We start from the raw sequence: 13,201 nt of genomic DNA on the forward strand, positions 1-13,201 counted from the left end.
GTCGCTTTCGTCTGTGTACAGTCCACACGCACCTGTGAGTCACGTTGACTGTTAATTTTCCAAACACCGCCTCAGTCGGTTTCCACGTTGACTTTTCATTGTTCTTTGCGGTTCCGGCTGCTTTTTTATATATAATCCACCAAGTCACCCGACCGGGTGGGGGGTTTACAAAGGTCAGGGGCGTAATCAGTGCGGCGTATGACCCGCACGTACTGGGAATTTCTCTCGTGGGGAACAATCGCAAGCCATGGTCTCCATCACGAATGGGGTTCAACGGCTTACCCACGCCGGGTAGACACATGTTGATCCATTCAGTGTAGCGCGCGTGCAGTACCGGACATACAAGTGCATCACAGACCTGTTAATGCTCAATCTCACGTGGCTGAAAGCCACGTGTCCCTCTAAGAATTTGGACGCCGACCGCTGTTGGGTCGTGTAACTATTTAGCAGGCGGGAGTCTCGATTGTTTTCGGAAATAAGCATCCAAATCGCTCCACTAATAAGAACTGCCATGCACCACCACCCACAGAATCGAGAAAGAGCTGTCAATCCTCTCCGTGCCCGGGCCGGGTGAGGTTTCCTGTGTTGAGTCAAATGAAGCAAAGGCTCCACACCTGGTGGTGCCCTTCTGTCAATTCCTTTAAGTTTCAGCTTTGTAACCATACTCCCCGAACCCAAAGACTTTGGTTACCGGTTGGCTGCCCGGGGGTCATGGGAATGACGCGCGGATCGCTTGTTGCGGGCCTGCATTGGTGAATCAGGTGAGAAGGTAATGAAACAGAGGCACAGGGCTTATTGGTTTTTAAAGACTGCTTCCTTCATTGGGTTTTAACCAATGCATGGAACGAACCAACACACAATCGTCTGTGCGGCGTACAGGCGTGGAGGGTGGAACGGGAAGAGAGGAGGACGACATCCACTCCACTCCCTCCATCATGCTAGTCTGCTGATTTCTCGTTCAGTATACACCGCCTGCTCAAGTGCCCACCTCCAACTCGTCACTCGAGTCGTTGTCATCTTTGTACAGTGCAGATGCACCTGTGAGGCTAGGGTTGCCACCCGTCGTTTAAAATACGGAATCGTCCCGTATTTGAGAATGAAATTGCGCGTTCTGTGGTCTTGGCCCCCAAGGGATGTGGCCCCCGCTGCAGTATGCATCCCTTATTTGTTTGTATTAAAAGTGGTAACCCTACCTGTGACTCACGAAGACTTTTCATTGCTCTGTGCGGTTTTGGCTGCCTTTCTATATATAATCCACCAAGACACCCGACCACGGTGGGAGGGCAGTGTGTACAAAGTGCAGGAGCATCTAAGAAGACGCATGTTTGTCGCGGATGCGAATTGCTGTATGTAGCGTGTAAAACAGTTTGCTATGAGCAACAGTTTCGTCAATGACATTTCTCCAAAAAAACCCGACTGACAGAAACAAACAGTTACCTGAAGCAGGAATTTTATAACATTGAAAGAAGTGTTGTTTCCATGAAATACATTTGAAGCGGCAGCCATGGAGGGCAAAAGAATAGTCAACGTGGCTCACAGCTGGGTTTGGACCGCAGCACAGACCAAAGCGAGTGAGTATGTGTTTGATGAGCTGTTTGATTTGGCGGGCAGTGGTCTGAGGTGCGTTCCTGAGCACGTGGGAGGAGGGGTAGAGTTTGTGGGCGGGGCTTCGTTGTTCCTTTCGCATGGTTTTTCATGGAGGACGCGGTTGGTGTCGAAACCGAAAAGAATAATGAAAAGTCAACATGGCTTAGACGTGCATGTGGACTCCTAGCACAGACGAAAGGGGCTAACTGGGTGGTCGGTGAGTTTTTGCGTCCGGGCACATGGGTAGGCAGTGTGAATGCGTAGAGAGTGAGGGTAGATGCGGGCCGGTGAAAAAGGAGTGTTGGTGGGCAGGAAAACGTCTTCCGTGTTCCTGCAGGAGCATCTAAGAAGACACATGTTTGTCGCGGATGTGAATTGCTGTATGTAGCGTGTAAAACAGTTTGCTATGGTGCAAGCGGTCATGCGTCGTAACCGAAAACTCGTAGACTGCTTACTTCATTGTGTTTTAACCTCAGTTGTAAATGATTGTTTTAAAGATCCCATGAGATACCCCTCGCAAACCGTTTCACACGCTACATATGGCGATTCACGTCCGCGAGAAACATGCCTCTATGAACAGTCAACGTAGCTCGGAGGTGCATGACATGAACATGGCATTAACCTGACCTGCACCGCATGTGGCCTCCACGACAGACGAATATAAATGACGGCACTTTTTCTGTGTCCTCGCGTCCGACTTGGTGGGCGTGGCCCTGCGAGTTGTCGTCATATCAAATGGTCTTGGAGTTGGTGGGCGTGGCTCCTTCCTGCGTGCGCCATAGGTGTCTCACTTGTCGGCTTAGTGAATCCACGCCCCTTTGCGGCGTGCTTTTCATGGTTGTCTTGCCTTAGTGAATTATATATATAGATATTGTAGTGACCTCCACGTCAGGCTTGAAAAGAGAAGAAGTAAAAAAAGACAGACAGACGTAGTAAAGTCACACCAAAAAGTTTCTACTTGAACAATCAAGAAAAAGAATGCTGAACTCGCAACCCCAAACACACCTCCTTTTTAAGCACCATCTCCAACCCCCCCCTTACCACCTCAATCAATACCCCACTGTCAGTCTTCCATGCTGTGATCCGCCCTCACTTAATCGGGCCTAATAATCAGTCAAAAAAAGGATTCAACCTGGCTGGGACGCTACACTGCCCCTCCGTAGAAATCCCTCGCCCTTGAGGGAATCTTGAAATCTTGATATTGGCTTGGTAGCCTGACTGCTTGTTTTGGAAATCTCACAGGGACATTGGGGCTTGGCCGTTCGTCGCCTCCCTGAGTAAAGTCTCCAGGCGATTTATTTTCTTGTCGAGCCATCTCCAAAGAGTCTATTCGCATCCCTAAGTCTCACCAAAAAGTTTTTACTTGAACAATCATGAAAAAGAATGCCGAACTCATAACCCCAAACACACCCCCTTTTTATGCACCCTCTCCAACCCCTCCTCCCATCCCAGGAAACCCCCACCGACTGAATCAATACCCCGCTGTCAGTCTTTCATGCTGTACTCTGCCCTCCCTCAATTGGACCTAACAGTACCGCTTATTGTGGTAAGCGGTTCTGACACAGACAGACAGACATTGTTTAAGCGCCACAACACATTTATTTACACTAACTACTATTTACAGATGAAACATACAACCCAAAAACTCCCCCAAAGTCCAGGCCTCAACAAAATGCCTAACTCTCTTCAGGCTGCCTCATTTCCTCTCCTCCCGAGCTCCATCCTTCTCCGCTCCTGACTCAAGCCAACGAATGGAGGGAGGCGGCCCCTTTTATCCCTACCTGGACGTGCTCCAGGTGCCTCCTGATAATCTTCCGCCAGCACTCCTCAGTGTGACGGAAGTACCAACTGCGCACGTGGAAGCACTCCGTGTGTCTCTGGTCTTCTTCCTCCCAGCACTTCCGTGTGTGGCGGAAGTGCTGAGGGCCAGGGCTCCTCCCTGGCGGTGACCATGGACCCCTATTGGGTTGAGCTTCCAAGCTCCGTTCCTGTGGTCCCCCCCTCATGGTCTGGAGGAGGTGCAAGATTCTCAATCACTTCCGAGTCAGGTAAAAGTTCTTTTCTTCAACCCGGAAGCTTGTCGCTCTTCCTATGACGAACTTCCAGGTCATAGGGCACGAAGAAATCTTCGGTCCTCCCTGCAGCTCCCTCTTGTGGCCCCCATGGCATCCAGCAGGGTGGTGCATAAAAACTCCATTGTCCATGATGCCCTGCTGGTCTTCTGGGAACCTCCATGCTGCAAGGAGGGCTCCACCTGGCGGCTTGGGGGTGTTGGCCGGGATAAACGGCCGGACATCCTCCACAGTATTCCCCTCCCAGCGACGAATTATCATTCGGAGCAGCCTGCCCCGAGAAGGAAGTCTTCCTCCAAGAGGAATATATATATATATATATATATATATATATATATATATATATATATATATATATATATATATATATATATATATATATATTGTGACAGGTGCCTGGCGTCCATGCCCAGTCGGGACGCCCCTGCATACTGTATTCAGGGGGAACAGCCCTGGACAGTGCAATACCTCCCCCTGGATGCTAGATGGCCGCCCCCCTGGCCTGGTGAAGTGCCTCAGTTTCCCACAGGGCTCCCTGGGAATTGGAGTTGGGGGCAGCCCTGTTGGGTCCCGCAGGTACCGCCAGGGGGTGCTGTGTTTGGGACTCCTGAGCCCGTGTGGGCAGCAGCTTCATCACACCTGGAAGTGCCGTCGGATCTTGGTGATCAAACACCTGGAGCACTTCCAGGTGACCTATAAAAGGAGCCAGTGACCACCACTCATTGGCCAGAGTCGGGTGGAGGAAGACAAGGTTGCGAGGGAGGAGTGGTGGTGCCAGAGAAGAGAGTTTGTGTTTGTGCTTGTGCTTTATTGGTGTTTGGGACTGTGTTGTGGCTGGGGAGTACAGGGAAGACGTGCCCTCCAGCTGAAGAAGAATAAAAAGCCTTTTATTTTACACGTGCCTCCCGTGTCCAATCTGCGTCGGGTCAGGCGCTATATAGTGCCTTTTACATCTGGCATAGTTGGCATGATTCCGGTCCGTCTGTTTGGGTCGGAACCTGCAGTAAAATTGGGTAAGCACCCGACACAGTAGCACGAGGCACGTGCACAGCACAGCCGCGCAGAAGGCGCGATCCCGAAGCGCGCACACGTGGCAAGGACGCCGCGGTTTTGCCCTGAAGCCTCAAGGGACGCTGCACTGATGGGAAAGAAATGGTCTGGGAGGGCGCAAAAGTCAGCCGTCCCCCGCCACAGTGGCCAGCACCACGGGTTGCAGCAGGTAGGTAGCGGATTAAGGGAATGTTACTCTGCCTTTTCGTCTACCTGCCTCCTAGACGCCGAGGGGCGAGATACCTGTTGGTGGCCGGAGGATGGGCTTCCATGGTGGGTCGGCGGAGTGAGCCCCGGGGAGAGTGAGGTCGACCTGAGTACCTTCTTCGGCCTCGGGGACCCTGTGAAGGACGGAAGCCCGAACGATCTCCCCAGCACAGTGGCTCCAGCGGAGGAGCAGAAAAGCCTTCCCTTGGTTGGTAAGGGGGTGGGAGACGCGCGCCGATTCCCCGTCGAGACAAGCGCCGAGACGGGGACAGCGAATCTCCACTCTGAACCCGAGAGACACCCGGAGGAGCCCCGGAGAAACTGACCTGTGTCAGGCTGCACAGGGTGTGGAGGCTATCGTCCTACCCCTGCAGTCCCTTTTTCAGGTGTTCCAGGCCCTGCAAGAGGCGAAGGAAGGGCTGGAGAAGAAGCTTGGCATGCCGATTGGAGACATCCTGTAGTGGGTGAAGCGGCGCGGGGCTGATTCTTTCAGTCCGACCAACGCAGCAGCACAGGTAAGCGAGGCCTGTTCTGTGGAAGGAGGGGAGCGGAGGGCTGCGGGCGCTGTGATTCACACAGCTTGCCAGGCAACTCCGCCTCCAGAGATGCGGCCACGGAGACTGATACGGAGGAGGTGAGTGAGGGGAGGCAGCTGAATGACAATATATATATATATAATGTATAAATCATTAACTCATCAATGTTTTATATTTCAGTTTTAATAGATCAAATTTTTAATATTTGTATCAAATGTATGGTCAAAGGGAATGATAGAATAATTGAGGGGAATAAAGGCCAGAATTGGGCATGGGCAGTATATTGGGCCACTGCAGGATATTTTCAAATAAAACCAAAGTGGTCAATTTACAGATATTAACTAGTATAACTATATCTATGGAAAATGTGTGTAAACTAGGAAGGCCACACAAAAAATGGAAGAACTTGCTTTCTCTAAAAAGAACTTAACTGAGTAAATAATTGAACCTCAGGCCAGAAAACAGAGAACTGAAAATGCCATTAACTGTTCCAACATGTCATTATGTAGGTTAAACAGTAATAATTCTTTGCCTAAGGAGAAAATACTTTCAATAATGTAATTTGTAACTAATCACAGGTAGGCTAGGCATCTGATCATACAGCTGCTGCTTCACTATGTAGTCTGCAGTGAGACACATGATGCATTCTTTGCCATTTGAAAGACAGGCTAAAGAATGTGTGTCTCTCCATTATACAGAGGTTGCATTTTTAGTAATAAGTTACACTGATTCTGTCTGCTTTAATGTAATTTCGTTTCATAAAAAACATTCACTAATTGGCAACATTATTCTGTCTAATTACAATTCCCAAGTCTATTTGTGTCTGAAACATTTTAAAAAGCTAATTTAAGCAAATATCTAGGCTATTCTAGCCAGATGTTAATGTGACCTTTGTCAAGCATTGACAAGCCAGTAATGACAGAACCTTGCTACAAAGTGTGTAGTACAGTAACAGAATTTCTTTGTCACTTGGGTTAGAAATTAATGCCACATAGCATTTGCAATTTGCATTATAGCTGTTGGAGTTGATTTGATGCCCTGTAATTCTAGGCAGCAGGGTGGTGTTGACATGAAATTGGAGTCTGGCAACATGGTATATGGGTAATAACAACAACATTTTTCTACAACACATTTTCATATAAAAAATTGAATTCAAAGTGCTTTACAGGAAGTTAAAGAAAAATACAACTAAAAAGAATAAATAACTAATAAAAGAAATCAAATATAAAATAAATAAAAATGCATGTATAATCCAGGTAAAAGAAACGGAGTCATTAAGTACAAAATAAATTTATTAAGTTTAATTTTTTAAGTTGTAATGATTATACCAATTAAGTCTGATGCAATGTTCAAATGGCCTGGGAGGTGTGAAAAATAACTCTAGTTGAAAGGATTAGGAAGGAAATAAACCTGATTGGGGGCCAATGGCTTAAAGATCACTCAGTGCCAGTGACATAGCTAGGGGCAAGCGGAGGGGGCAGTCCACCCCAGGCAGCACATTTTTGGGGGCAGCATTATTGGCCAAAAGGCTCAGTACAATTTGTGTGTAAGCAGCAAGGTTGGGAAAATGACATTTTCACTCCCGTAAGTGACTTATTAACAACGGTTTGTGCAGCCTGGGCATGTCCAGGCATGGAATCACGCCAGATTGAAAGCTGTTCTGTGGAAGTTGACATCCTGGGCATGCCTGGGCAGGTCTGAACGAGCTTGACACTGTCTCAGCATGCTATAAAGATGGCTTGCATACACTGATCCTGCTCATTTGGTTTATATAGATAGTCAGTGTGTATGTATAGTATCAGTATAGTAAAGAATAGTATCTGTAGCAATATAACAGTAAGTAAGCTTGACACTACATACGTTTCGGTGTCGCGCGATATATCTCGTCAATGTCGCAACAGCCGCGATACATTCTGCTATATCTGTGGCAAATATACACTTGCACCTCAGAGATGTTGGTTGACTGCTTTTGTGAAGGAAGCTTATCATCTGTATTTCGGCTGCAAAATTGATGATCAAGACAAGGAATGGGCGCCTCACATTTGCTGTGCAAAATGTGCTGTCAGTCTGAGAGCCTGGCTCAGAGGAATTCGAAAGACGATGCCGTTTGCTGTTCTGATGATATGGTGAGAACAGAAAGACCATGTGACGAACTGTTACTTTTGTTTGACTAATGTGTCTGGTTTCTCTGCCAAAAACAAGAAGTCAATTGAATATCCTACTCTGCCTTCAGCAATGAGACCCGTGCCACATGACAACAGTCCTCTAATTCCAAAACCACCAGAGGATTGGACCTTAGACGAACCAAATGAAGAAACTGCAATGCAGGGTACTGACAGTGACATTGATTTTGATTTTGAACCATGCTCATCAGGTGATCCACATCTGATAACACAGTCCAAATTAAACAATTTGGTCAGAGATTTGGGTCTGTCAAAATCAAAAGCCGAGCTGCCGGGTTCAAGACTGCAGGAATGGTGTTTGCTGTCACCAGGTGACGAAACTTTCTGTGTTTCAAGGCCGGCATCATGATATAACCACATTTTTTGCACAAGTCAACAGTCTCTGCTTCGTTTGTGATATTGAAGGATTGTTCTTGGCCTTGGTTTGTGATCACAACCCAGAAGAGTGGGATCTTTTCATTGTCAATGTTAAGCCTGAAAGCTGTTCTGCTACACAATGGCAATGTTTATCCTTCAGTACCTGTTGGCTATGCATCACACATGAAAGAAACGTATGAGAATATGGAACTGTTGCTGAAGCACGTCCAGTCTAGCAGGTACAACTGGAATATCTGTGGAGATCTTAAAGTCGTTGCTCTGTTACTAGGACTGCAGCTCAGCTATACAAAGTACTGTTGTTTCATCTGTGAATGGGACAATCGCTTGTCGACCCAGCAAAGACATTTTTGCCTCCTCTTCACATAAAACTGGGACTCATGAAGAATTTCATGAAACCGCTAAAGAAGGATGGCGAAGGTTTTCGTTATTTAAGACAGATGTTCCCAAGAATAACTGACGTCAAGATCTTGGCCCCCAGATCAGACATGTTATGAGTGACAAGCGGCTTGAAGATCTGTTAGTTGGGCTGGAAAAAATGCCTGTAAAACCTTTGAAGACGTTGTTGACAATTGTTGGGCAATTACATAGCCCCAACCTACATTTAGCTGGTAGACAATCTTCTCAAAGCATACAAGACAATGAAATGCAACATGCCACTCAAGATTCATTTCCTCCACTCACACTTGGAGTTCTTCCCCGCAAATCTTGGTGCTGTCAGTGACGAACACGGTGAAAGGTTTCACCAGGACAGTGCTATGATGGAGAAATGATACCAGGGCAACTTGAATCCGTCAGTGCTTGCTGACTACTGTTGGACACTGCAACATGATGCACCAGACATTGAATACAAAAGAAAATCAGGAGCAAAACACTTTTAATTCTGTTGAATTTAACAGCTTATGCGAAACATAAACGTGACTAAATAAGTTATTGTCAGTAAACATATAAATGTCTATTTTTCACAGTTCTTAAGTGTTGCAGCAAAAGCAAAACTATACTTGTGCATACCCTGTAGGTACCTGTCAAAATCAGCAAAAACTTTTCAGGAAGCAAGACTTTTAAAAAAAATTGTTGTGCAGTGTAATGAAGAATGAATAAACTCAAAGTTAGGTCTTTACTTTTTCATAAAATATACCAAATCTATTTCATTTTTTTTTAAAGAATTTTGGTACACTGAAATTTACTTTGTCATTTTCAACTGCCCATGATGCTTTTCATCTTAATAAATAAAATGAAAACATCAGCCTAGCTTAAAATGAAGGAATTCAGCGTTGCAGCAACTTCAGCCAAGGAATCACTGCTCATAGTCAAGCCTAAATACAGTGTGCTGCTCAGCTGGAGCATCTGACCAAAGGATGTATGGCATTTCATATAATTATAAATTAAAAGCTGGTAAAGCAATATCAATAAAGCCAAAAACAGTTTTTTTTTTTTTTTTTTACAAAATATCAACTAATATTATGTCTCATATTGATATTTTCTAAAATAACAGCTTTAATTACACTTAATTTAATAAAAACAAGATAACTTTATATCTGCATAGATTATGTTTGATAAGGCTAAATGTTATTTTTTTAACATTCTGTGATACATTTTAATTAATTAACTGATTAACCAATCAACTAATAAATTAGTTCATGATTTGGTCATAGAGTCACAGTTTAATTGAATAATTAATTATTTGGTTGATCAAATCCATCGTGTTTCTTATCTACTTATACAGTTCAGGGTTTCCTATGCCAGAAGCACATTTTTTGTGATAATTTTGAAATATTGTTACTTATGTACTGTATATTATATCACTGATTACATTTTTTGTCGCTTTGTAGGTTATGTTTTGAATATTCTTTTATTACCTAGTATTTATGTATTACGTGTATTAGTGTGCTTAGTTATTTGTTCTGTTTCCTTTAAATAATGTTATATCTCAGTCAGGGTTTCTTCCCCTGCTGGGGTTTGAATTCATGCTTTTTGTCATCTTTCTTTATTTTTTATTCTTTTATATGTATTAATTTTATTTATGTTTATTTTCTATTAATTGTGTTTATGTCTCAATGCCTATGATATGTTCTATGTGTTTTGTGTGTAATCCGCTTGGGGTGGAACCACCTGCCAGGTACTGCCCTCCATCTATAAATCTAGAGCAAGAGTGCCCAATGCTTTGATTGCGATCAACTGGTAGATCGCAAAGGTAGTGCAGGTAGATCGCGTTTGCATTCAAAAAATTTTTTTTTAATGTTAGTCTATCATATATCCTCCTTATGGCATTTGCCCTTGATTGACATACAGGGCGGCCAGTCTGAGATCTCTTTTCTTCTAACACACTGGTCATCCCACACACATGAGCAAAAGCACAAGCTACTGCAAAACTCCAGCTCTGATCTAGATAGCCTTCCAATTTATATCAACTGAAGAAGGATTTAAAAAAAAAATGTCTGAGGAGAGTATGGGCTGGATGTGGAATTGGAAGAGGATTTTTTTTCTCACAATGTCACAATCGAAGTGCGTTTGTCTGATCTGTCAATCTATCATTGCTATTCCAAAGAAGGAAAATGTGGAAAGGCACTTTCGAACTCTTCATAAAAACTACGAAACTGACTTCCTTCAGAAAAGCGATCTGAGAAAGAGAAAGGAGAGGGAACTAAAATCGCAGTTAATCAGACAGCCGTCATTTTTCATTCAGCTGAATTCAAAAGCTCCTTGACTGCATTATTCGGCTCTGCATATTTATGCGAGTCCGCCTTTTCCCACATGAAGATTATTGAATCCAAATACTGTAGTGACCAAAAATGTATTGAATTGTTATTGTGCCATAAAGGGTATTCAGTTATGCAAGACACGACAACATATATTTTATATATAAAGTATACTCAGTATATACAGTGCATCCGGAAAGTATTCACAGCGCATCACTTTTTTCACATTTTGTTATGTTACAGCCTTATTCCAAAATGGTTTAAATTCATTTTTTTTCTCAGAATTCTACACACAACACCCCATAATGACAACGTGAAAAAAGTTTACTTGAGATTTTTGCAAATTTATTAAAATAAAAAAAACTGAGAAATCACATGTACATAAGTATTCACAGCCTTTGCTCAATACTTTGTCGATGCACCTTTGGCAGCAATTACAGCCTCAAGTCTTTTTGAATATGAAGCCACAAGCTTGGCACACCTATCCTTGGCCAGTTTCGCCCATTCCTCTTTGCAGCACCTCTCAAGCTCCATCAGGTTGGATGGGCAGCATCGGTGCACTGCCATTTTAAGATCTCTCCAGAGATGTTCAATCGGATTCAAGTCTGGGCTCTAGCTGGGCCACTCAAGGACATTCACAGAGTTGTCCTGAAGCCACTCCTTTGATATCTTGGCTGAGTGTTTAGGGTCGTTGTCCTGCTGAAAGATGAACCGTAGCCCCAGTCTGAGGTCAAGAGCACTCTGGAGCAGGTTTTCATCCAGGATGTCTCTGTACATTGCTGCAGTCATCTTTCCCTTTATCCTGACTAGTCTCCCAGTTCCTGCTGCTGAAAAACATATCCACAGCATGATGCTGCTACCACCATGCTTCACTGTAGGGATGGTATTGGCCTGGTGATGAGTGGTGCCTGGTTTCCTCCAAAACGTGACGCCTGGCATTCACACCAAAGGGTTCAATCTTTGTCTCATCAGACCAGAGAATTTTGTTTCTCATGTTCTGAGAGTCCTTCAGGTGCCTTTTGGCAAACTCCAGGCGGGCTGCCATGTGCCTTTTACTAAGGAGTGGCTTCCGTACTCTGCCATACAGGCCTGAATGGTGGATTGCTGCAGAGATGGTTGTCCTTCTGGAAGGTTCTCTTCTATCCACAGAGGACCTCTGGAGCTCTGACAGAGTGACCATCGGGTTATTGGTCACCTCCCAGACTAAGGCCCTTCTCCCCCGATCACTCAGTTTAGATGGCCGGCCAGCTCTAACAAGAGTCCTGGTGGTTTTGAACTTCATGCACTTACGGATGATGGAGCCTGCTGTGCTCATTGGGACCTTAAAAGCAGCAGAAATTTTTCTGTAACCTTCCCCAGATTTGTGTCTCGGAGGTCTACAGACAATTCCTTTGACTTCATGCTTGGTTTGTGCTCTGACATGAACTATCAACTGTGGGACCTTATATAGACAGGTGTGTGCCTTTCCAAATCATGTCCAATCAACTGAATTTTACCACAGGTGGACTCCAATTAAGCTGCAGAAACATCTCAAGGATGATCAGGGGAAACAGGATGCACCTGAGCTCAATTTGGAGCTTCATGGCAAAGGCTGTGAATACTTATGTACATGTGATTTCTCAATTTTTTTATTTTTAATAAATTTACAAAAACCTCAAGTAAACTTTTTTCACGTTGTCATTATGGGGTGTTGTGTGTAGAATTCTGAGGAAAAAATGAATTTAATCCATTTTGGAATAAGGCTGTAACATAACAAAATGTGGAAAAATTGACATGAAAAGGAAATTTACAGTACTGGCTGGTTTTCCTTTCATAGTCGTGGTAAATGACAGCACTCATACTGAAAAGTGTGCATCTACTGAGAATGACGCTGCTTTTCTTAACTGTAAGCAGTGAGACAATCCATTAATGCACATGTGATCAGTGATGCCAAGATGAGGCTGACAAAAGTCATGACTTGGTTGGCTGAGTCAATCCATGAATCATTTATTTAAAGGCAAAGTAGCAATGATCAGATGAAGAATGGTTGATTTGTTGTTTAGGTAACCAGTTGAACCTGTAGTGTTTCATATGACATGTACTATTCATTGTAATAGCAATTATGTCATTACATGTGCCAGGTGATAGTGGCTATACTCTTAAACACTGGCACCATATGCCTTTCCCAGATCACCATAACAGAGAAGTGCAGACAGTGGCACAGAACTTGTCGAATGTTTCCAGCATCCTGAATACGTACATACAAGGTTGGTGGTATAGTCTACACACGGTTGTTCCAGGGTAGTAACATTGCGCAGTTTGAGGCATATTCACATCTACATATTTACAGGATGATTCTGATTTATAAAGGTAAATTATGTAGAAATGTGAGTATGCCCGTTTTATAAATCTGACGATTTTGCATATGCATTTTCCTGTTTTTTGTTTTTTTTGTGTGTGTGCACATACGTCCCTGCTGGAATCCACTCAAGTATTATAAATGAAATCACAGG

The sequence above is a fragment of the Polypterus senegalus genome, chromosome 4 (genome assembly GCF_016835505.1).
Source record: "Polypterus senegalus isolate Bchr_013 chromosome 4, ASM1683550v1, whole genome shotgun sequence".
NCBI lineage: Eukaryota > Metazoa > Chordata > Cladistia > Polypteriformes > Polypteridae > Polypterus > Polypterus senegalus.